A 26,222-nucleotide genomic window follows, 5' to 3' on the forward strand; every position below is an offset into this window, starting at 1 on the left:
GGATTAAAACAAAGTTATAGTGACTTTAAGAAAATGTATTTGTCCAAAGAAAGAGAAAATAGACCAATGGAATAGAAGAGAAAGCTCAGGGAAAAAAAGACATGTACGTAAGGGATCATTGTAAGTCCGCGGAAAAGGATGGACCACACAATGCATGTCGCTGCAACTAAGGTTGTCCATATGCAAAAAAAAAATGCACAACTGATTCCAATCTCACTTCATAAAAACCCAAATGTGAATTTTAGAACTTTGAAAGAAAAGATAGGGAGCGGATATTTTTATGAACACAGAGAAATAAGTTGTTTCTTAAAGCAGATGCCAAGACCACAAATCATAAAGGAAAAGTTTGATTTTCTATCTTGATTATATTTGATTATATTTTAATTTGATTATCTTGAAAATTAAATTTTTTTGATATAAGATATCATAAACTAGGTTAAAACACTAACCACATACTTGGGAGAAGCTATTTGTCACACATAACTGAAAAACGGATAGTATCCAGAATACATCAAAAAATAAATATAATTTTTACATCAGTAAGAAAAATACAAAGAATACAATAATAAAATGGGCAGAGGCTATGAACAGGCAATTCACAGAAGAGAAAACTGAAACACCTAAAATTTCTCAGTCTCAGTCGATGTGAGACACCACTTCAGAAAAAGAAGGTGTCTGAAATACTAATCGTTGAAGAGGAAATGGAGAAACTGGAACTCTCCCATGTGGCAGGTACAAATACTCTGATGAGTAATTTGGCAATATATCGCAAAGATGAAGATGCACATCCCTAGGATCCAGGATTTTACTTCTAGTTGCAAAACCCAGAGAGCCATCCCACATATGCCCACCAATAAATCGACAAGGATGTTCATTGAAACCTTGTTTGAATAGCAAAAACTTAGAAGCAAACTCAAAGTTTGTCAGTGAGGAAATGAATAATTACATGTAATGGCATATTTGACAGTAGCTTAAATGAATACATTACTAGTTAATGTACCAACATGGCTAAATCTTAAAATCGATGTTGCGTGAAAGGCAATTGCAAAAAGAATTACAACTATTTCATTTAGTAAATATGTAAAACTTACAAAAAAATACTACACATTGCTTGGGGCACATACATATATGATAAACATAAAAATACAGATGGCAAAGATACACACCAATTTCAGGATAGTGATTAACTCTGTGAAGGAAGGTAAAGGATGAGATAAGGAACAATAAACTGTATTGCTTATATTTTGTTTCTGAAAAAAGAAAAGACACAAATAAAGCAAATGTTGTTAGTGCTGTCAGGTCAATTCCAGTTCCTAGTGACCCTGTGTTCAGCAGAGCAGAACCCTGCCCGGTCTTTTCCAGCCATCCTCTCATCTTCTGGTGCTATAGCAGACAATGTTCTGCTGCTATTCATAGGGTTTTTATGGCCAGTTTTTTTTTTTAGAAGTGGGTGGCCACGTCCTTCTTCCTAGTCTGTTTCAATCTGGAAGCTCCCCTGAAACCCGTCCACCTTGGGAGACCCTGCTGGTATTTGAAACACCAGTGGCATAGCTTTCAGCATTACAGAAAAATGCAGCTGCCACCAAATGACAACTGACAGACAGGTAGTGTGGCTCCCTAACCAGAAAACAAACCCGGGCCACAGTGGTAAGAGTGCCGGATCTTAACCACTAGACCACCAGGGTAAGGCAAGTGTTACTAGCTTTTAAATCCAGTGGTTGATACGTGGGTGTCTGATAGATTATCTCCAAAATTTTCAATTTCATAGTTTTTTAAAAATAATAAACTAAATCAACAAATCACTTAAATATCCATGATCTCATTTTAATGGAACCTGCAAATAAGATGGTCTGGTGTTTATTTTACAGATGAGGCGAAGGGTGCTTCAAGGTTACATACCTGACCAGCCTCACAGAGCCAGGAAGAGGAAGAGTTGGGATCGCAACTTAGGTCACCTGAACCAACACGTTCTTCCAAAAGATCCTTATCTTGAAAGATGATTATCCACAGAGTCCCTGTAAAGATCAAGTTTTTTACTGCAGTGAGCATTTATGAAAATTTAACTGGCAATCAACTTTTCAGGGTAACATTGATTTTTTTCCCGTAAGTCAGTGCCTACCTGAATTCATGGAGATTGGCACTGTACAGCTGAGAAAAATGTATCATAATAACGTCACTGTCTGGTTCCAGTTGGCATTTACATTGGAGGGTCTGGGAGCCTGAGCAATTGTGGCTCTAACAGCACTCTTTCCCCCTACCCAATATCATTCCGAAATCAAAGGCTCAGTGGTAGAAGAAAACCACCAACAAATGCCTATCTCCATGGCCTTAAGCCATCTTGAGATTTTTGAAGAAAATCTGTGACTTGGCATTCATACTGATTTACAAGCTCAGTTTAAAAATATATGTTACAACAGCCAAGCAGCTGTTATTTCTCCTTGCTTTGCCAACTGATTATGTATAGCAAGTTTTGTCATTTTTCCATTATTCACAACTCTCGGGTTATCAGTCTTCTGAACAAACGATAACGTGCTTTATTGGAAGACAAACTGTTTGAAGACGGAGTTGGAAAACAAGTTATTCAGGGCAACTGAGAAGGGGTTTTGTGCATCAGATGGTTTTAATTAAAGAGCGATCTCAAATCTGCTTCTACTTACAGAGGCCAGACACCTCCCAGGGTCTGAGATTAAAGCTTTTGTTAGTCTTTTCCACCAAAACTCTACCTAGGTCTTCTGAAGTTTTCTCTTTTCCCATTAAATGCCTGAGAATCTTTGGTATATAATCATGGGAGATAATGGGGAAAAGGCTAGTGCTGGTGGCTGTCCCCAAAAAATGAGAGGAAGGGAGGGAGGGAGAGAGGGACGGAAGGAGAACGGCAGTGTTGTTTCTGTTTGTTTCTGATTTGTTTGTTATGTTTGTGCAAAATCCTCATCATCTAGAGTTGCCTTAGCATAGAAGATATACATACGGACACTGTATGCTACAGTCTCTTTTCCTAACAGAGTGCATGTCTCCATTCCTACTTCTTCTACTATCATGCAATGCTCTGTGCACCCTGCAGTTTATGACAAGACCCTCTCAATGCTCCAGAAGGGTGTTTAGGATGCTATGTCATTTTTATAAAGATTATGGTCCTCCCAAGTTCACAATTTCTTTTTTTTTTTTTTCTTGGCAAAGGAGATTGGCCCTGTGCTAACATCTGTAGCCAATCTTCCCCTTTTTGCTTGAGGAAGAGTGGTCCCAAGCTAATATCTGTGCCCATCTTCCTCTATTTTGTATGTGGGATGCCGCCACAGGATGGCTCGATGAGCAGTGTGTAGGTTTGCACCCAGGATCTGAACCCATGAATCCTGGGCCACCAAAGCAGAGTTGTGAGAACTTAACCACTATGCCACTGAGACGGCCCCTGAAAGTTCACGGTTTTTCTCTGACTGAGAACCTTGACTTCACCTATTGTGAAATCCCACATGAATGTGTGATGAGCACTCTACTTCCCCTATCAAATTATGGGCTCTTCCTAGGTCCCTTTAAAATAACATTTGAAAAACATAATTCAACACAAAATAATTCTTTATCAACTATTTTACTGCTATCCAGCACTGCATTTGACCCAGGGCTATAGAGACAATAAGAAGTTCTTTTTAAAATTCAAATTTGAATACAGGCTGCCCTGCCTCTTATGAAAAATACAATACAGCCACATCTCTGTTATCCCAGAGACAGAGAAATGAGCTCAAAAAGTAATCCCAGGGGCCAGCCCTGTGGCCTAGTGGTTAAGTTTGTGCACTCCACTTCGGCAGCCTGGATTCAGTTCTCAGGTACAGACCTACACCACTCATTGGTGGCTATGCTGTGGCGGCAACCCACGTACAAAATAGAGGATGATTGGCACAGATATTAGCTCAGGGCAAATCTTCCTCAGCAGAAAAAAAAAAAGTCATCTCAAAACTTTATTTTCTTAAGTCTAGCCACCAAAGTAGTTAAATGACATTTAATAGTAAAACTGGCTTATTAAAAGTTTGTTTCTTTCTTCTTTCTGATCCCCTCTAGGTCCATTACACAGACAGAAAAATTTCATGACACTTAAATTCTAAAAAGTGTTTCCAGAAGCACTTGATACAGTTCCTTAGATTTTCAACAAGAAAAAAATAGAAAAATTTGCCCTACAGTTACCTAAGTACTGTCACCTAGGTAAACCAGCCTTGACTCTGCCACAGATTCTGAATAAGCAGAGCCATGTTACCATATGCACTTGGAAGGGAAAGGGGACAGTATTATTTTTTCCTGTTTTCCAAAAATGACCACACTGCCCAACACAATGCAGATTTTCAATAAATGTGTATGGAACAGACAAACACACCTCCTTCCTGTAACCCACTTATCAATTCAGGTACACTGTCCTCTGAGATTCATCCATTTATTCATTCATTTAACAAATATTTATTGAGCACAATGTGAGCATTGGGGATGCCACAGAAACAACAACAACAAGCCTGCCTCAGGGAGCTTACATTCTAGTGGAGGAAGTCAGGCAATTAATAAAATAATTAAGTAAAATGCACAGTATTTTGGTAATGGTAAGTGCTGTGGGGAAAAATTAGTTAAGGAAGGGAAATAGATGGTTTTGTGGAGTGAGTTATTCCAATTATAAATACATCAGTTTAGGGAGGCCTAATCGAGAAGGTGTGATACCTGAGGGAAGAGGATTTCAGGCAAAGGGACAACAAATGTTAGGACACTACAGAAGGGCAAAGAGGCCGTATAGCTAGAGTAGATTGAGGGATGAGGAGAGTGACCAGCCATGGAATCAGAGAGGTAATGAGGGGCCATGTAATAGAGGGTCATCCCTCGGCTCTTACTCTGAGGGAAATGGGAAGGCTTTCCCTCAGAGTGAGCCTTTCCTGAGGGTTTTAGAATTTCAGACACAATAGAACTAATGTGTTAAAAGCACCACTCTGAGGGCTGCTTGGAGAACAGATCATAGAGGGAGAAGGACAAAAGCAGGAAGACCAGTAGGAGGCTATTGCAATAATCTGGGTGAACAGTGACTTCATCCAGAGTGGTAGCAGGGGATGTGTAGAGACGTTGTTGGGCTCTGGATATATCTTGAAGGTAGAGTCAAAAATATCTGCAGACAGATTGGATGTGGTGTTTGTAAGAGAGTCTTCAAGAATGACTCTAAGTTGCTTGGCCTGAACAACTGAATAGATGGGGTGCCACTAACTGAAACGAAAAAGTCTTCAGAGTGAGCAAGTCTTCTAGAGAAGATCAGGGTCACATAAAGTTTGAAATGCCTATTAGACTTCCAGGTGATAAGCTTGAGTAGAGAGTTGGAATTTTGATGTAAATGGAGTAATCCAGGCTGGAGATACAAATTTGAAAGTCATTAGCATACATATGCTATTTAAAGTTAGGAGACTATGTGATAACCCAAAGAGAGAAAATATACTAAGAGAAGACGAGATGCATGCCGGATTGAGTCCTGGGTTCTCCAACAGTAAGTCCCTCCAACAGTCCCTCCAATAGTAAGAGATCAAGAAGACTAGGAGGAAGCAGCAAAGATGACAAGAAGGAGCAGCAGTGAGAAGGAGGAAAACCAGGACTGTGTTCTGGAAGCCAAATGAAGAAAGTGTTCTAAGAAAGAGGGAGCCACTTCTCAGCAGAAATCTTACAGGCTAGCAGGGAGTGGCATGATATGTGTAAAGTGCTGAAAGGAAAAAACCTACAGCCAAGAATACTCTACCCAGCAAGCTTATCATTCAGAATGGAAGGAGAGATAAAAAGTTTCCCAGACAAGCAAAAACTAAGGGAGTTTATCACCACGGAACCAGCCTTACAAGAAATGCTAAAGTGACTTATTTAAGTGGAAAAGAGAAGACCACAAACAAGAATAAGAAAATTATATTTTAAAAAAAGCAATAAACTCACTGGTAAAGGCAAATATACAGTAAAGGTAGCAGATCAACCCCCTATGAAGCTAATATGAAGCTGAAATGACAAAGCACTAAAATTATCTATTCCCATGATAAGAGGGTAACAGACATACATCTACAAAAAAAGAGGTTAGATATGATACCAAAAACACAAAATGTGGAAGGAGGGGAGTAAAAGAGTAGAGCTTTTAGCAAGAGGTCAAACTAAAGACACCATCAACTTAATATAGATTGCTATATATGTAGGTTATTTTATATGAACCTCATGGTAATCACAAACCAGAAACCTATAATAAGTACACAAAAAGTTAAGAGAAAGGAACCCAAACATAATACTAATGAAAGCCATCAAACCACAAGGGAAGAGAGCAAGAAAAGAAGAAAAGAACAGAGAAGAACTACTAAAATACCCAGAAAAAAAGGAACAAAATGGCAATAAGTGCATTCTTATCAATAGCTACTTTAAATGTCAATGGACTAAATGCTCCAATCAAAAGGCATAGGATGACTGATTCAATAAAAAAAAAAAAGACCCATATATATGCTGCATACAAAAGACACACTTCAGACCCAAATACACTCACAAACTGAAAGTGAAGGGATGGAAAAAGATACTCCATGCAAATGGCAATGAAAAGAAAGCTGGGGTATCAATACTTATATTGGACAAAGAGACTTTAAAACAAAAACTGTAACAAGAGACAAAGAAGGGCACTACATAATGATATATCCAACAAGAGGATATAACACTTGTAAATATCTATGCACTCAACATAGGAGCACCTAAATATATAAAGCAATTATTAACAGACATAAAAGGAGAAATAGACAATAGCACAATCATAGTAGGGGACTTTAACACTCCACTTACACCAATAGATAGATCATCCAAATAGAAAATAAATAAGGAAATATTGGCTTTAAATGACACATTAGACCAGATGACTTAATAGATAAATACAGAACATTCCATCCAAAACTCACAGAATACACATTCTTTTCAAATGCACACAGAACATTCCCCAGGATTGATAACATATTGTCACAAAACAAGTCTTAATAAATTTAAGAAGATTGAAATAATACCATGCATCTTTTCTGACCACAAGTTCTGAAACTAGAAATCAACTCCTGGAAGAAAATCAGAAAAGCCATAAATATGCAGAGATTAAATAAAATGCTACTGAACAATGATTGGGTCAATGAAGAAATCAAAGGAGAAATCAAAATATTCCTAGAGACAAATGAAAATGAAAATATAACATGCCAAAATTTATGAGATACAGCAAGAGCAGTTCTAAGAGGAAAGTTTATAGCAATACAAGCCTACCTAAACAAACAGGAAAAATCTCAAATAAACAATCTAACAGTGCACCTAAAGGAACTGGAAAAAGAAGAACAAACAAAGCCCAAAATCAGTATAAGGAAGGGAATAATAAAAATCAGGGCAAAAATTAAGGAAATGGAGACCAAAAAAATAGGAAAAAATCAATGAAGGTAAGAGCTGGTTCTTTGAAAATATAAACAAAATTGACAAATATTTAGCTAGACTCACCAAGATAAAAAGAGAGAAGGCTCAAATCAATAAAATCAGAAATGAAACAGGAGAAATTACAACAGACACCTCAGAAATACAAAAGATAAGAGAATACTATGAAAAGCTATATGCCAACAAATTGGATAATCTAGAAGAAATGGATAAATTCTTAGAATTATACAACCTTCCAAAACTGAATCAAGAAGAAATAGAGAATTTGAATAGACCAATCACCAGTAAGAAGATCAAAACAGTAATCAAAAACCTCCCCAATAATAAGAGTTCAGGACCAGAAAACTTCCCTGGTGAATTCTATCAAACATTCAAATAAGACTTAATACCTATCCTTCTCAAATTCTTCCAAAAAACTGAAGAGGAGGGGAAGCATCCTAACTCATTCTGTGAAGCCAACATTACCCTGATACCAAAACCAGACAGGAGCAACACAAAAAAAATAAAATTATAGGCCAATAACACTGATGAAAATCAATGCAAAAATCCTCAACAAAATACTAGCAAATTGAGTACAACAAAACATTTAAAGGATTATACACCATGATCGAGTGGGATTCATCTGCAAATCAATCAATGTGATACCCCATATTAACAAAATGAAGAATAAAAATCACATAATCATCTCAATAGATGCAGAGAGAGCATTTGACAAAAGACAGTATCCATTTCTGATAAAAACTCTGAATAAAATGGGTATAGAAGGAAAGTCCCTCAACATAATAAAGGCCATATATGACAAACCCACAGCCAATATCATTCTCAATGGAGAAAAACTGAAAGCTATTCCTCTAAGAACATGAACCAGACAAGGATGCCCACTTTCACTACTCTTATTTAAGATAGTATTGGAAGTCTACTCAGAGCAACCAGGCAAGAAAAAGAAGTAAAAGGGATCCAAATTGGAAAGGAAGAAGTGAACTGTCACTATTTGTGGATGACGTGATTTAATATATAGAAAACCCTAAAAAGTCCACCAAAAAATTTTATAAATAATAAATGAATATGGTAAAGTTACAGCACACAAAATCAACATACAAAAATCAGTTGCATTTCTATACACTAACAGTGAACTGGCAGAAAGAGAAATTAAGAATACAATCCCATTTACAATTGCAACAAAACAATTAAATGTCTAGGAATAACTTAACTAAAGAAGTGAAAGACCTATACACTGAAAACTATAAAACATTGTTGAAAGAAATTGAAGAAGACCCAAAGAAATGGAAAGATATTCCGTGTTCTTGGATTGGAAGAATTAACATAGTTAAAATGTCCATACTTCCTAAAGCAATCTACAGATTCAATGCAATCCCTAGCAAAGTTCCAAGGACAATTTCACAGAAATAGAACAAAGAATCCTAAAATTTATGCGGAACAACAAAAGACCTCAAATAGCCAAAGGAATCCTGAGAAATAAGAACAAAGCCGGAGGTATCATACTCCCTGACTTCAAAATATACTGCAAAGCTACAGTAATGAAAACAGCATGGTACCAGCACAAAAACAGACACACAGATAAATGGAACAGAACCAAGAGCCCAGAAATAAACCCACACATTTACGGACAGCTAATTTTCGACAAGGGAACCAAGAGCATACAATGGAGAAAGGAAAGTCTCTTCAATAAGTGTTGTTAGGAAAACTGCACAGCCACAAGCAAAAGAATGAAAGTAGATCACTATCTTACACCACACACAAAAATTAATTCAAAATGGATTAAAGACTAGATTGCAAGACATGAAACCATGAAACTTCTAGAAGAAAACATAGGCAGTAAACTCTTCGACATTAGTCTTAGCAGTATATTTTCAAGTACCATGTCTGACCAGGCAAGGGAAACAAAAGAAAAAATAAACAAATGGGATTACAACAAACTAAAAAGCTTCTGCACAGCAAAGGAAACAATCAACAAAATGAAAAACAACCTAACAATTTGGAGAAGATATTTGCAAACCATATATCAGATAAGGGGTTAATATCCAAAATATATAAAGAACTCATAATCTCAACAACAAAGAAACTAACAACCCAATTAAAAAATGGGCAAAAGATCTGAACAGACATTTCTCCAAAGAAGATATACAGATGGCCAACAGGCACATGAAAAGATGTTTAGCATCACTAATTATCAGGGAAATGCAGATCAAAACTACAATGAAATATCACCTCTTGCCCATCAGAATACCTATAATTAACAAGACAGGAAATAAGTATTGGAAAGGATGTGGAGAAAAGGCAACTCTCATACACTGCTGGTGTGAGTGCAAACTCATGCAGCCACTAAGGAAAACAGTATGGATATTGCCCAAAAAATTAAGAATAGATCTACCATATGATCTAGCTATTCCACTGCTGGGTATTTATCCAAACAACATGAAAACATGAATGCATAAAGATACATGCGCCCCTATGTTCACTGCAGCATTATTCACAATAGCCAAGACTTGGAAGCAACCTAGGTGCCCATCAAGAGACGAATGAATAAAGAAGATGTGGTATATATACACAATGGAATACTACTCAGCTATAAAAAATGATGAAAATCCAGCCATTTGTGACAACACAGATGGATGTTGAGGGTGTTATGCTAAGCGAAATAAGTCAGAGGGAGAAAGTCAAATACAGTATGATCTCACTCATAAGCAGAAGTTAAAAACAACAACAAACAATCACACAGAGACAAACATTGGATTGGTGGTTACCAGAGGGGAAGCAGGGATGGAGGAAGGTGAAAGGGGTGATTAGATTGTAATTAGTGACGGATTGTAATCAGTCTTTGAGTGGTGAAAATGATGTAATCTACACAGGAATCAAAATATAATGATGTACATCTGAAATTTATATAATGTTTTTTGTCGTTGTTGTTTTTGAGGAAGATTAGTCCTGAGCTAACTACTACCAATCCTCCTCTTTTTGCTGAGAAAGACTGGCCCTGAGCTAACATCCATGCCCATCTTTCTCTACTTTATGTGTGGGACGCCTACCACAGCACGGCTTTTGCCAAGCAGTGCCATGTCCGCACCCAGGATCCAAACCGGTAAACCCCGGGCCGCAGAGAAGCGGAACGTGTGCACTTAACCACTGCGCCACCGGGCCGGCCACCTGAAATTTATATAATGCTATAAACCAATGTTACGGCAATAAAAAATAAATAAAATTAATTAAAAAATAAAATCTTATAAAATTAAAAAATAAAAAGGTGGGTGCCATTAACTGCATCAAATGCTTCTGATAAGTCAGGTAAGATAAGGACTATCTTTCTAGTGGGATATAAACTTCGTAAGGAGAGGAGTTTTGTCTTATTCCCAGGTATATTCCAAGCACCTATGACAGTGCCTGTTCGTAGTAAGTGCTCACTAAACATTTCATGAATTTTTAAAGTGCGAACAGGGTATGAATCTTGATGCACAAGCTCAACTGTGCAAGAAATGGCCGAGCTATTCTTTCTAGAAACAACTTCATTTCCCTTTTGAGCCTTATCCCAAAGAGATGACAGGAACCTTAACCTCAGTCATTTCCAGGCCCTGGCCTCTACCCCGCGGGTGACGCAAGTACTGGAGGACCTCAGCGCCTATTGGCTTCAGAATATGGATTTCTAGGAGGTTTTTTCTATGTTTTTTTAAATAGTTGAACTCATACAGTACGTAGAGTTTGGGTTTTTTCTTATTGGAATGTAAATATTTTCCTATGCTAACAAACTCATATGCATCATTTTAATGTCTACGTTTTATAGACATGCCACACTTAATTCTCCTTTGCTGAACATTTAGTTTGTAACTTTTAGTGATATAAATAACTGTAATGGCCATCTTTGTACATTAAACTTTTTCTATATGAAGAGTTATTTCTCAAGAGTGGGAAAAATTTTAAGACCCAGTACATTTTGTCAATTTGTTTGATGGGTAAAAATTTGACCAAAAAAGAAAAGTGAAGAGAAAGCATGAATAAAAGAACAGGACTATACTCAGTTGGACCAAAGCAGAGCCCCATGTTGCTACATAGAATAAGGTGTTTCAACTTGATGAGGTCAACAGTGATCTTTACAAAAGACAACCACTGCAGGTCTTTACAAAAGGATTAACAGTATGAACATGACATTTTAGGAACATTTCTCAGCCAACTAGACCCACTGTGGACTAGAAGATACAAGAGGCTGGAGGCAGGAGACCAGCCAAGAAGCTGTTACAGTAGCTTTGGTCTAAGACAATGAGGGTCTGGATTAAGGTGAAGGCAGCAGGAATTGTAAGAACATCTGAGACACAGCAATGTGCTATATCTGACAAAATAACAGAACCGGTTGTTAACAAATTTATTACCGGCAGATCCATTAAATAAATTTCTCTACAGCTTGGCTCTGATAGAGAGCAGCTTGCGATTGGCTTATAGCCATTCATTCGTTCCTTCAACATAAAGGGGAACCAGAACTATGCTTCTGCTTAACATTTAATCTCCCCAAAAGCTAGGAATTTTTTCAATTCCCTACAGAACAACCTGTTTTGTTGTGGTGGTGGTTGTTGTTTTAATGACATAGGGAGCAGCAGTGGTCTACAAACCCTGAAATCCCACCTATATATATCACAAAATTGTCCCACGAAATAACACAGCCTGAGACAATTTACGGAAGTGTCCCAAGTAGGCCCATCCACAGGATAAAGGCAGAGGCCTCTGAGAGAGGCTTGCGTTTTTAGTGGCCACTTGTACTGAAGATTTGGGAACTCTGGTTTTGAAGGAACACAAGAAAAGAAATTGATCCTGAACAAAATGAGAGTGGAAGAATTTTATTATACTTTTTCCTTAAAACCTATACTACACAAAATTCTCATTTCATTCATGTGCAGTCACTACTCTGAAACGTGAAAGAGAGACAGGACAGTTGAAGAATCAACAATGACAGCACAGGAGGACATCTCTGGGTTTCATTGCTTCATGGATGGCTTGAGCATGAGGATGAAGCCAACAGCATTTTTCTTGAAATGTACACTGAGTTCACAGATGTCATATAATCACTTTTAAATTGGGGGAATCATCTTTTCAAAATGCTTGTCTGCACAAGTTTTTAGAACTGCGATATGTCAGCCAAACAGATACCAAACGAAACTTCACTTTTAAGGATAAACATGTCCTTCTGGAGGTGTTGCATGACTGCAATATTGCAGACTCTTTCATTTGAAGCTCCAGAGGATGTGGAATTGGCATGAATAAGTGATTTCCAAATTTATCTAATAAAAATGTCAAAACATTGACAGCCAGAATATCCTTCATTTACCCATGTAAAAGTAACAGCAAAGAAAAAAAAGAGGCAAATTAAAAGCAATGAATTCAAATCAAAGATAATCGAACTAGACCTTAGCTATGAATGTTTCAGCCCCCTTTCTGGAAGTCCTAACCTTCCTATAAAGTCATAACCCATAAGGAGTTACAGAGATAATTCAATGAAAGCATATTTATTAAGGAAAAAAAAAGTGTTCTCTTACCTCAAAGATTTATTCTAACATTTAAAATCAGCCTCAGATTTCTGTTAAATCATTCCTAAACCTTTCTCAATGGAAAAATTATTCCACAGTTTACAAATCTCTCCCATCACAATAGTTACTTACACATTTCATTTAGTACCTCAAATTTCATTCCCAAGAGCAAAAGCATGACTTGAATACAATAAATAACAGGATCTAAGCTAAAATCACAGAAATCAGTAAATATGTCTACAGCTAGTTCAATGTGTAAATATTTGGTTCTTGAATAATCTCTATTATTTCCTAAAGACCAGTCTTGTCTAATAAACTTCTACAAATAAAGTAAAACTATGTTGGAAGAAAACTTCAATTGGTACCCACCCCTTCAAAACAAAAGAAGGCATTCTCTCTCCCCATCTGGCCAGCTAGCTAGGCATAGGGATGTATGGTTCAAAAGTTGAACTGGGTATTTTTATTCCCAGCCGCACCGAAAAATAACATCCTTTAGTGCTGTTTCAGAAATTTGGGAGCACCACTCAAATACATCAAGTTATTTGTGGAAGAACATGTGCTAAAGCCCTGAAACTGAACCTCAAAGTCCATCCTAAAAACAGACCAACTATTGGGGCCTTTCCAAGCAAAATCAATTTATGATTAAAATCTCACCAAGACCAGTTCTTCTACTTTGACAAGGAAACAAACATTTTAGGTATTTTCCTATGGTCGAGAATTTCCAGAAATAGCAGCTTTGGGTGCTTGTCATCTGGTAGATTGGCAACAGCCTGATCCAAAACCTCCTCCAGGGAAAATCATGCAAAAACTGGAAAAGGATTCCTAAAAGTAGGCAAAGGGTCAACAGTGTAATTAACAAGTGCCTGCTTCCCAGCCACACGTGCCTTGAAGAAATCAAGAGTGCAAGTCTGAAACCATTGATCCTAGATTTAAACTCTACCAGGACCCAAACCTGGAATCTTCTGACTTTCTCCCTGAATTGAAGGAGTGCTTTGAGAGGAGAAAAAAAGCAACGTCCTGAAAAGACAACTCTCAGTGAGACATGGAGGGTTGGAGACCTCACTACAGCAAGTCCCTCCCCATGGCCAATGACAGCAAGGGCCGTGATCGCCACCTCCATGCCATACCGCCACCTCCACACCACTTCTCTCTCTCATAACAGGCACCGTTCTCTTTCCTCCTTATCCTTAACGCTGTTTCTCTCTTTCATTATTACATCTCTCTCTGTTACAAAACTCGATCAAATTCAGCACTTCTCAAAATGAGTTTGGGAGAACTCTACTAGAAGTACACAGATGCTCACAGGCACTCCTCCTCAAAATGGTCTCACGATCCAGCACTTTTGAGAAACTCTGATTCAAACAAGATTTAAAATGTTTCCTTTGCTGCAGGACTTCTCAGAGCCTTTAATGTGCAAATATGTGTTAAGGATTTCTCGTTTCCTAATTTCTTTAACCATGGATGCCTCTTGTTGCGTCATACTTAACATCTCACTAAAGAGTTGTAGTGAGTGAAATCTTTTTTGAATTTAGCAAGAGTCTAACCATTTGACTATTTAGTTATTTGAAAACCCTAGGACATTAAACAATGCCTTAAACAATGCCACACTTGTTCCCTTTCCTCTACGTCACCTTCTCATGGTCCTAAACTGGTGGACGTCTGTTGCCCCCTCTCCCTAACCCACGTTTCCCTACAATGGCATTTTAACCCAAAATTAGAGGCAGAAAAATGTCAAAAGACTTTAAATTGGTCCTTGAGGTCCTTTGCATAGCTCCTTTCCCTGTAAGTCTTAAGGTTCTCTCCTGCAGAAAGTGTCCTGGGTCTGCCAAAAGTGTCCCACATCTCCTGAGACAAATGTGTAAGACATAAATAGCTGGAGTTAATGATTAAAGGAGATAATAGCTATGATAGCATTAACTGTCATAAAATGTAAGGGATCATTATTATTTTCACATCATTAAGTCAGTCCCTTTTATATATCACCATGTACAATTAGGCACTTAATAAATACTTTTTAGTACTATAATGATTGAGTAAACTGAATCCATGCAATTTCAATCTTGCAATTAAGTTTCTGAAGCACAGAGATAAGGAATGACATATGGCCAAAGTGGGGAGAGGTGGGAGCAAAGAGCAGTGTTGAAGTGAGTAATTAAGTAAGGAGCCTGCGACCCAGCAGCACAGGTTTGACAAGTTGAGATTTGCCCCTACAGGGGCCAGAGATGACATCATGGGAATCCATATCAAGACCAGCGATGAGGTTATGTAGCTGAGAACCCCAAACCCATCTAAAAAGTCAGAGTATGAGTGTTCATTAATAAGCTAGTGCTGCCAGGTATACAAACACAGGAGAATATTCTGAATTAGCCAGAAATGTAAGCCATGACGGAGAAAGGGGGGCAAATAAAGATAGGAAGGGGGAGTCAAAAAGGCAGAGGTTCCCCCAGTCGGTACCCATCGGAATTGCTGCTCTGGAAAGACGAGGGCATTTGTAGCTGAGCACAAGGGCGGCAGCTTCTGCGAATCCCATTGCCTCCTGGAAAGAGTCTCCCAGGCTCTACTGGCTCAAGAAGGAGCAGCAAAGCCTTAGCAACCCCAAAGCACCAGCTGATGCTGCCAGCTCCCAGTCTATCTGGAGAGCCCACTACAGGGAAACGAGAATCGCTTAAGAGGCAGCTCACAGACTGTCCTAGGAAAGAGGGGAGGTTGGATAGGGAGGTGCTTAACCCCCATTAATACCTCCCAACCAATTTTAATGTGAGTAGAAATTTGGGTTATCTCCCAAATAAGAGAACAACCTTTTGAAGGGTGCAGTCTTTTAGGAGAGGTAATTAATACAAAAAAGTAGGGGCCTAGGAGACCAACCCTAGCCCTGCTGCTAACTGGCTCCGGCAACTTGAAGCAATTTCTTCTCTCAGTTCGGTGACCACATGTGTAAGACCAGAGGAGCGAGAGAATGAAGATGAAGGTGCTTTGAAACTGTGAGGCCCCTTCACACCTGAAAGACCCGTCCTGGACGAGCCACGCTCGGCCCTGCTGATGGATCTTACTTTCGCCTGGCTGCAGCCACGGTCCTGTGACCTAATAGATCCCATTTCCCCCTTACATTCCACACAAATGCCAAAACCAACCTGCGTTTAATCACGAGCCCTAAGTTTAGGCAACATACTTAGCTCACAGAAGATGGTCCATGGGACCCCAACGCCTCCTCCCTTTCTCTGTGTAGTCACTTCCATTTTCTCAGTTATGTTTTTACTTTCTGGATGTGTCCAATTTTATTTTCAATGATTGACCTGGATTTTAGGTTTTAATAGCCTAAATATCAAATTTTGTTAGTTCAGCTGTACAGTTAAAATGCTCTTACTCTTTCCCTCTTAATTAATGGATACCATTTAACAATGAAGGATTCTGTTTAATCTTTTTTTCAAATGAGATTTAAATTATCCTTTGTTTGCACATGGCCCAAGAGAGGCTTTTCTGGGGGTTTGGTAAAAGAAGTGGTATGAGTCAGTTTCCCTTAATAGAAAAAGATTCCCTGTGACTGTAAAATAGAGAGCTTCCCCACCTGGTAGTTATTTAGGAAACTGATTTTTTAACCTAATCATGGGATTTTTACACTTAGATCAAATTCCACTTTTGTTAGTTTTGACCCAGCAATTCAGCCTGGACATCCGTTTTTAAATTAAGCTTTTATTGTTGTTTTTTAAAAGACTTTCTTAAAAAGTCAAAAGAGGGCCTAGTCTTCTCTTTCGCCAGACCCCACAGTCAGGAAACAGTCTGTAATACCGAATGGCCGTTTACTCCACACTCAATGTGGGTAAAGGCATATGAGGAATACCCTCAAAAGCCGTCTTCTTGGCATTATGAATCCAGATACAATGGAATTCTGAAAATAACCCAAAAGGCTGGACATCATTTGACCATCTACACATTTCTGAGATGATGGAGACACTAAATAGAGACCAACCCCCAAACACACACCTTGGCCTGTAGATTATAAAAATTTATTAGGTGAGCCCACTTCAGGGTATTGCTAAATTCCTTAGCTGGCAATGAGCTTGGTTTTCATCAGAGACAAGCTGCCTTAAAATAAGGCCCTTGAAAGGACTTACTCCAGACCCTTCAGGAGGGGAGCTGCCAAGTAATTTCAGGGGAGAATTCAGTTGCTCTGGAAACAGGTTCTGACAATGGCTCTGTGTGCCAAAGGGCTGAGCATGCGGAGGGCACTGGGTTCCCGCCTCTTGAATGATACTTGAGGCTTTGCTCTCCAAATAGATGACTTCATTCCGACAACAATGGTTTTTTTCCGAGAAGCTGCCAGTTCATACACATTATAAAATAAATTCTCTCATTGACATTGGAGTGGCAGGAACTACAAACATTGCTTTTAAAAAGTGAGTTGGAAAAGGTAAGCTGGAAAAGGAACAGAATTTCTTCCAAAAAGAATTTGTGATAACCATGGAAACCAAACACCTAATCAGCCATCACTTTATCAACCCCAGTATTGATTAAAGAGGTGTTAAGCTGTGCACAATGACTTTATCTTGGGAAACTTTACCCCAGCCTGAACGCGGTGTTCAGAAGCCTGGGTCCTAGTAATGTCTAAGTCTTCTCTTAGCCCTCTAGGATGCCACGTCTACTAAAGGAAGAAAAGATCCAGCAGTTAATGAGTCCTTATCTAAATAAGATTTTTAACATTACTGGTTTTTAACATCCCACATCCTCCGTCTCCCAAGGGGTACCAGAGATCAGGGGTACAGACAAGGAGGAGCCTTTGGACATCATTATTCTCCCTTCAATGCAAACACCAAGGAGAGAGGGGAATCAACTTCTCCCGGTTATGTTCGGCCTGAGCCCACATGTGCCTTGGCTGTAAACACACCTGGATGATGTGGTGAAGATGAGAGTTTGCACATGATGAAACTGTTTCATTATTCCTACGACCTTAAGCCTTTGATTCCTTTCTGTGTATCAGCTGTCCTTAATTTTTTCTGTAAAAGCCCACATGGCGCAAAGGCTTTGCATGCCACATGTGGTCTCTGTCTCTTCCACATCCTCTTCTTCTTCCTCCTCCTCCTCCTCCTCTTCCCCCTCCTTCGCTTTCTATAACGCTTTAAAGCGTCAAAACCATTCTTACCTTGCAGATTTGATCTATGGACCATAATTTGTTGACCCCTGCTCTACATCATGCTAAAGAAACTCTGACATCTCAGCCCCATAGAATATAAGCCACTGTTTAGTCCAAGTTTCAGTCAAGCAATCAAGCACACCAGAGCCACTTCCAGCCAGTTAAGCTAATACGTTAAACCCAAAATCTCTGGTAAATGTGCTCATTTCAATAAATTCAGCCTGACCTCATATTAAATTCTGTCCTCCTTGATCTAATACACTTAGAATTTATTCGCACACATATTCCGTACTCCCTAGGTTTCAGCTGATATAAATTAACTAGATCATGAGCTTCTCTTGGAGTATCTGCTGTCTCTTCACAGGTCAGGTTTACACTTCTGCTCCTGTACATGATGGGATCAGACTCTAGCTGTAAGTCCAGAGGTAATGAAAAGCGGTTCTTGATGGGGTTGTATCTCACTAGACAATAGGGTTATGTGAGATTAAACAGAGTTTTCAAGCAAAGGAGAGAGAATCTCAAACTTGGAAGGAGGAGCTCATTCTGCTAGCAGGGAAGGTTCAGAAACACTTGGGAGGGGTTCAAAAACTTCAGCTTTCTTGGGACCAGCCCAGTGGCGCAGCGGGTAAGTGCACATGTTCCGCTTCTCGGCGGCCAGGGTTTCGCCAGTTCAGATCCCGGGTGTGGACACGGTACTGCTTGGCAGAAGCCATCCTGTGGTAGGCATCCCACGTATAAAGTAGAGGAAGATGGGCATGGATGTTAGCTCAGGGCCAGTCTTCCTCAGCAAAAAGAGGAGAATTGGCAACAGTTAGCTCAGGGCTAATCTTCCACAAAAAAAAAAAAAAATTTCAGCTTTCTCTGAGTCCACACACAATATCCTCATTCTAGATCTCAGGGTCCCAATCAAGTCCCTAACTTTCACAAAAGAAATTAGGCAAGTCTGTGATTTCAATTTACATTGTAATTCTGCAATCCACACAATTAAATTTGGGATTTGGCTTTCAATAATATTTGTTCCACAACTATAAGAAATACAATGGCCTTTTATAAGGCAATCATAGAAATCCTCTGGTTCCCTGAGACTTAGGCTGAGAATTTTGAACTATCAGCAGCTGAGAGCTTGTCATTTTCTTATTATTCCTCCAGTGCAGACTGAAAAAGCCATCTCATGCCACAGTCCTTCTTGTCATTATTACTACAAAACAGTCAAGTGTAGTGGTCACTTTGACCCCAAGGAACTTACTTTAACAGGAACTTTATCCCAAGTGACCATAGTTGCTGATTTAATGATTATGCCACTGCATCCCATTTTCCTTTCAAAAGGAGCTCAGCGCTACATTCGGGGCCAAGGTCTTAACCAAACCAATCCAAGAATTCCATCATTTATAGTTTGTTTAACAGGACTATTCCTTCCTTCCACAGCAAAGGAAGGAAGGGAGGGAGAGAGGGAAGAAAAGAAATTACACCAGATATTTAAACAGAGAGGGTTTAATACAAGAAATTGTTTTCACAGGTGTTAGAGAAATGAAAGAACAAAAGAGAGAACTAAGATAATCTAGAGATGATAACCAAAGAAAGACTCTACAACCCTTAGCACTAGATGAAGAAAAGAGAAGAGGTTGGGATTATCAAAACCTAGAAGCTCAGAAGAGGGGCACCCATTAAGCTGGGGCTCAGTCCTCTGAATAGGTCATACTTCTCAACGGCTGATAGAATCTCAAAATCTCAGAGAAGGAGCCCCATGGTGCTGGGAAAGGGGAAACACCTGGCTACCAGTGATATATCTGAGTGAGTAAGATAGAGCTAGTTCTGACAAAGCTAGAAGAAGCCAAAGACAAGAGTGAACTTCTAAAGTCAAGGCAACACTGACAAGACCAAAGAGAAATATGGAAGCCTTTACTCCCTGGCTCCTGCCTTCCATTCTCCCTCTAGAGATAGAAATTAACAGAACCCGCTAGGAAGCCAGCTGTCAAAAGAGTCTGGGATATGTGTTTGGCAAAGCTCTAACCTCAGCATCACAGAGCATAGAATTGTGAGTTTGGGGCTCAGAGTCAATAGGTAAGTGATCAGCACAGATAGTAGTATGTTTCTCAGTTCCTCCTGTTTAAAATAGGTCTGGTATCTTCTATGATGCCTTTCAACTCTCTCTGCCTTTTTCGCTCAAAATTTTACAATTCCATTCTTGCCAGTAATACCTGGATCCAAGTCTCAGACAGGAGAACCACGCCTACAAAGTGAGAAGTCTGCTTCTCCACACACCATCTACGAATGACCGCAATTTAACTTGAATTTTCTTAGCTCGGTTCTATTCTTGGTTTTGGCAGGTATGAACACTCAGGCAGATCTGTTACCTTAACCATCAAAATGTGTTTCTTAAAGTATATGCTGACTAGAGCGTAGAGATAAATACCACAAAAATGCTAAAACAAGGCCAGAGAAGGGCCAAGCTCATAGCACACTCTATAGAATGAGTCTTGGGGTAACCAAGAAGCATCTATAAAACATAATAATAAGAACAGTAGTAAAACATATTGAGCTAAGACACTAATTACTAGGCACTAAGTTACTTATATGTACTAATTCATTCCATCCTTCTACACTTTGTGGTAGGAGTTAATATTATTCTTATATTACAGATGAAGGAATTGAGAAACTAGCCTCCACTAGCTTCATCTACATTTTAAAACATTATATAAACTCTAAATATAATATATACAACTATAGAATATATATATATTTACATAGACATATAGACAATGTATATATCTATATTTAACTTCCTAGGCTCACCCAGATAAAGAACTCAATAGCTTGACAAACAATGTTGCATTGTGTAATGGGTGTTAGACAGAGAAAGAGCCTTTGGCAGTTTCTTTGGTTCTGTTCCAGTAAAAATAGAGAGCAATGAACTTGCTCCAGATTCTGATTCCAGAACTTTCAGAGGCTGGAGATAGTGGTGATCTGTCTGTGAGGCCTCTGTGTTTATCATTTCTCAGAAGCCAGCAAGCAGACCAGGCCACCTGCCAGTATATGGTTAGCACATTTATGTCAACTGGTTTGTCAGCCAGGTACCAGGGCTTTTCCTAAGTCATAACTTCCAAACTATGTGAAAATAAAACCACAATGTTAGCCAAGATAGCAATAAGAGACCTTTCTTTGTATACCACACTAGTAGCTCTGCAAAAAGGTATGCAACGTAATTTTGTGCACTGTAACTGGCTGTCCAGGCAGCTCAATTCCTTCTGATCTGATGTGTCTCTCTTCCAGCGGTTTTGAATTCATTTTCTATGGACAAGAACAGAGTGAGTGAGAAAGTGAAGGATATTTTGATATTTGTTAAAAGATACTGAAGCCTAGTTTCTTCCCAAATCATTTTGGAGTCCTATCCAGTGGGCAAAGAACACATCAAATGAATTCACCTCTAAGAGTCTAGTTCTCTTATTGGAAATTCTCAATTTCTAAAAATTGAGCTAAGAGGATTTTTTTTGGTTAACCAATCATCAGATAAAACTATACATGCCTACAAAAAGTAATGGAAAAAGATTATTCAATTTCACCTTAAAGTTCAATTTCATAACTTCTACTTCCAGTATATGATATAGTAACTGGAACTAGATTTGCCTTCCTACTATAAATTACCTTTTAAAAAGACAAAATACATGAAACAACTCTTGTCAAATGTGAACTGCAGACTGAACAGGACTTGATCCCTGAAAGAAAGGAAACAAATGAGATTAGCTCTAAAAATGCCCCAGCTAGAAAGCTACCTGGAGACTAGAATGTATAAAAATGGAACCCAAGTAGATCACAGGATCTCACTGAAGTGAAGAAATAATATTAGAGTTTGGAGAGGCTAGGGCAGCTTGCATCTGCAATGGAAAGTACCAGAGAAGAGAGAGTTACACAGAGAAAGAGCTCCAGAAATCTGCATAGGTGGCCCTTTGAGTCTTTGGCAGAATGTCCAATTCCACATATGTGTGGTAAGACACCATGAAACCAGGCAAAGAATAACTATGAGTGAAAGAACAACTAACAAGGAGCTGTAAGCCGAACAATTCCCAGAACTCATACAGGGCTGGGAGTCATCCAAGTTCTAACCAGCTGTGGTGGAGAAATCTCATTGAACAAGCAGGGCATTTAGAAGACACTCCAGAAGTATTAGGGCTAGACTACGCTAAAGTAAGGCCACTGCAGACCCACACTAAAAACAAACTCAAAAGGATTGAGCTGATCTGCAAGTAACTTAACTGACTGCCAAAATAAAGTCCAACAATCTTTAAAATGAGATACCAAAATCCAATTAACAATGTGACATTCACAATGTCCAGTATCCAATCAAAAATAACTAGCCCTGATAAGCAAGAAAATGGGACATGTAGCCAGAAAAACTAATAACTCAATAGAAAAATATGCAAAATTACAAAGATGACAGAATTTGCAAAGATTTTTAAAAAGTGATCATTAAATGTGTTCAAAGATTTAAAGGAAAATGTAAACAAAAGAAATAGATAAATTAAAGATATAAAAGAGAACAAAATGGAACTTCTGGAGCTGAAAACCACGTTATCTTAAATGAAAATTTTACTGATGAGATTAACAGCAGATTACACAGTAAAAATGAAAAGATCAGTGAACATGAAGACATAGAAATAGAAGGTATATAAAATAATGGACAAAATTTTTATAAATTTGGTGAAAAATATAAACCTACAGATCCAAAAATATCAACACAGCTCACACAGTATAAACACAAAGAAAATACATTAAAGTACATCATATTAAAATTGCTGAAAACTAGAAATAGAGAAAAAACACTAAAAGTAGCCTGAGGAAAAAAAAACACATTTGACACAGAAGAACAAATAAGAAAATCACTGACTTCACATCAGAAACAAAGTAAGCCAAAAGACAACTGAATGACAGTCTTAAAAGTATTGAAAGGAAGAGAAAAAGTAAACCCAGAATTCTATGTCCATCAAAAATATTGTTCAAAAATAAAAGCAAAGGGGCCCACCCGATGGCCAAGTGGTTAAGTTTGCATGCTCTGCTTTGGCAGCCCAGGGTTTTGCCAGTTCGAATCCTGGGCGCAGTCATGGCACCACTCATCAAGCTATGCTGAGGCAGCATGCCACATGCCACAACTAGAAGCACCCATAACTGAAAAAAAAAAACAAAAAGCACAACTATGTACCAGGGGGCTTTAGGAGAAAAAGGAAAAATAAAATCTTTAAAAATAAAAAATAAAAGCACAATGAAGACATTTTCAGACAAACACAGGCTGAGAGATTATAATCAGCAGACCTACACAACAATAAGTGTAAAAGGAAGCTCTTGGGGCTGTAGGAATAATTATAACAGATGGAAATTCAGATCTACAAAAGGGACAAAGAACTCCAGAAATGGTAAGTATGCAAGCAAATATAAAAGATATTTTTTCATTTTTAAATTTCTTTAAAAGATAACATATGGTTTAAACAAAAATAATAATGATGTATTGTGAGATTTATAATACATGTATAAGTAAAATGTATGACAACAATAGCACAAAAGATGAGAGGGGAGAAATGGAAGTATATAACTTAAATGTTTTATATTACTTGTAAAGTGGTAGTACATTACTTGAAAGTAGACTATGATGGCTTTAATGCATGTTTTAAACACTGGAATGACCAACAAGCAGGAAAGGAATTAGCCAATATTGGAAATAAAATAGAATGCTAACTTGTTCAATCCAAAAGAGTCAGAAAAAGAGGAAAACGGAGAAAAGAAAATATGAGACAAATAGAAAACAAACAACAAGATGATAAACTTAAATCCAAACATATTGATAATATATTAAATGGTCCAAGCACTATAATTAAAAAGCATAAATTATCAGATAATATTTTTTAAAAACTAGACCCAATTATACACTGTCTATGAGAAATACACTTCAAACATATTGAAACAGAGATGTTAAAAATGAAAGGATGGAAGAATACATGCTGTGCAAACACTATTCATAAAAAATCTGGAGAAAATATATTAACTTAGACAGAGTAGACATGAAGACAAGAAAGATTAACAGAGAGAAAGAGGTACATTTTCTCATGATAAAAGGGTCAATCTTCATGAAGACGTAAGCAATCCTAAATGTGTACGCATCTAATTTTAGAGCTTCAAAATACTTGGAGAAAAACTGATAGAACAGACGGGAAAAACAAACAAACCTACATGGAGACAAAGATTTCAACAGTCCTCTCTCAGTAACTGATAGAACAAGTAGACTTTTTTTTCCTCCTGCTTTACCTCCGCAAACCCCCCCTGTACACAGTTGTATATCTTAGTTGCAGGTCCCTCTAGTTGTGGGATATGAGACGCTGCCTCCACGAGGCCTGATGAGCTGTGCCATGTCCACGCCCAGGATCCGAACGCTGGGCCACTGCAGTGGAGCATGTGAACTTAACCACTCGGCCACGGAGCCAGTCCCTAGACTTTTTTTTAATTCAGCAATAATAAAAAGTTCTGAAAAATTCAAATAACTTGACCTAATTGATATATTTTTTAAACACTACATGTAACATGATAAAATACACATTCTTTTCACGTACAGATGGAACATTCACCAAGATGGACCTATGCTGGATCATAAAAGAAGTCTCAATACATTTTAAAGAATTGAAATCATATTGAGTGTATTTTCTGATGACAATGGAAATAAACTAGAAATGAATAACAAAAATATGACTGGAAGATCCCCATATTTTTTTAAATTATGTAAACCACTTCCAAATAAGTCATGGATCAAAGAAGAAATCACAAAGAAAATATGAAAATATTTTTAACGGAATGATAACAAATACACAACACATCAAAATGTATGGGGTGCAGCTACAGCAGTGCTTAAAGGGAAACATATGGCTTTAAACGCTTACATGAGAAAGCACAAGGTTTAAAATCAATAATCTAAACTTCGTACTCAAGAAGCTAAAAAAAAAACCCCACTAAGTTAAACCCTAAGTGAATAGAAGGAAAAAAATAATAAAGAGCAGAAATCAATGAAATAGAAAACAGAAAAAGAATAAAGAAGTTTTTCTCTCTCTCCCTGTTTTTATCACTCACTCTAGGGGTATCCAGATGTCATGCTGTTATGAAGAGGCCCATGTGGTGAGGAACCAAAACCTCCTAACAAAAGTCATGTGACTGAGTTTGGAAGCAGATCCTCCAGCACCAGGCAACCCTTCAGATGACTTCAGCCCTACCCAACGTCTTTACTGAGCCCTTATAATAGAGCCTGAGCCAAACCTCAAGCTAAACTGCTCCTGGATTCTTGACCCACAGTGGCTGTGTGAGATAACAAATGTTTGTTGTTTTAAGCTGCTTTTAAAAATAGAGAAAATCAATGAAACCAAAGGTGGTTTTTTGAAAGACTTGTGAAATCCTATCTAGACCAATCAAGAAAAAAAGAGAAAAGTTTCAAATTATCAATATGAGATATGATGCAACATCACTATAGATCCTGTGGAAATTAAAAGGATAATAAAAGAATATTATATGTTATTATATATTACTTAATGACAATAAACTCAACAATTTAGAATAAATTAGCAAATCTTTTGAAAAGCATAAATGACAAAAACTAGCATAAAAAGAAATTTAAAATCTGAATACTCCTATATCTTTTAAAGACATTAAATTTAAAATTTTAAAACTTTCCCCAAAGAAAACTCCAGGCCTAGGTGGCTTAACTGGTAAATTATATCAAATGTTTAAGGAAGAAATATTATCAATTTTACACAAACTACACAAACTGAAGAAAAGCCAGTATGATCTTGACACTAAAATCAGATGAAGATACTACAGGAAAACCTTGGACTAATATCCCTCATTTACATATGTGCATTAATTATTAACAAAAGATTACAAAATAGAATCTAGCAATCTGTAAAAGGATAATACATCATGACCAAATGGGAATTATCTCAGGAATTCAAGATTAGAAAGCAATGAATGTAATACACCATATCAATGGAATCAAGGAGAAAAACTCTATAATCATGTTAATAGATGCAAAAAAGTGTTGGAGAAATTCGACAACCATGTGTTTTTTTAAGTCCCTCAGTGAACTAGGAGTAGAAGGGAATTTTCTCAACCTAATAAAA

General features: G+C 37.9%; 1 long non-coding RNA gene across 1 annotated transcript in view; it reads right to left on the reverse strand.

Annotated features, from left to right (window-relative positions):
- Window positions 1-25,387, reverse strand: part of LOC106825852 (uncharacterized) — a 55,857-nt gene extending 30,470 nt beyond the window's left edge. The window contains exons 1-2 of the long non-coding RNA XR_011504099.1: window positions 25,183-25,387; window positions 1,900-2,015 (exon numbers count right to left, since the gene is read on the reverse strand). This is a non-coding gene — a long non-coding RNA (uncharacterized lncRNA). The remainder of the gene's footprint in view (window positions 1-1,899; window positions 2,016-25,182) is intronic.
- Between the last annotated feature and the right edge of the window lie 835 nt (window positions 25,388-26,222).

Source organism: Equus asinus, chromosome 6, assembly GCF_041296235.1.
Source record: "Equus asinus isolate D_3611 breed Donkey chromosome 6, EquAss-T2T_v2, whole genome shotgun sequence".
NCBI classification, from domain to species: domain Eukaryota; kingdom Metazoa; phylum Chordata; class Mammalia; order Perissodactyla; family Equidae; genus Equus; species Equus asinus.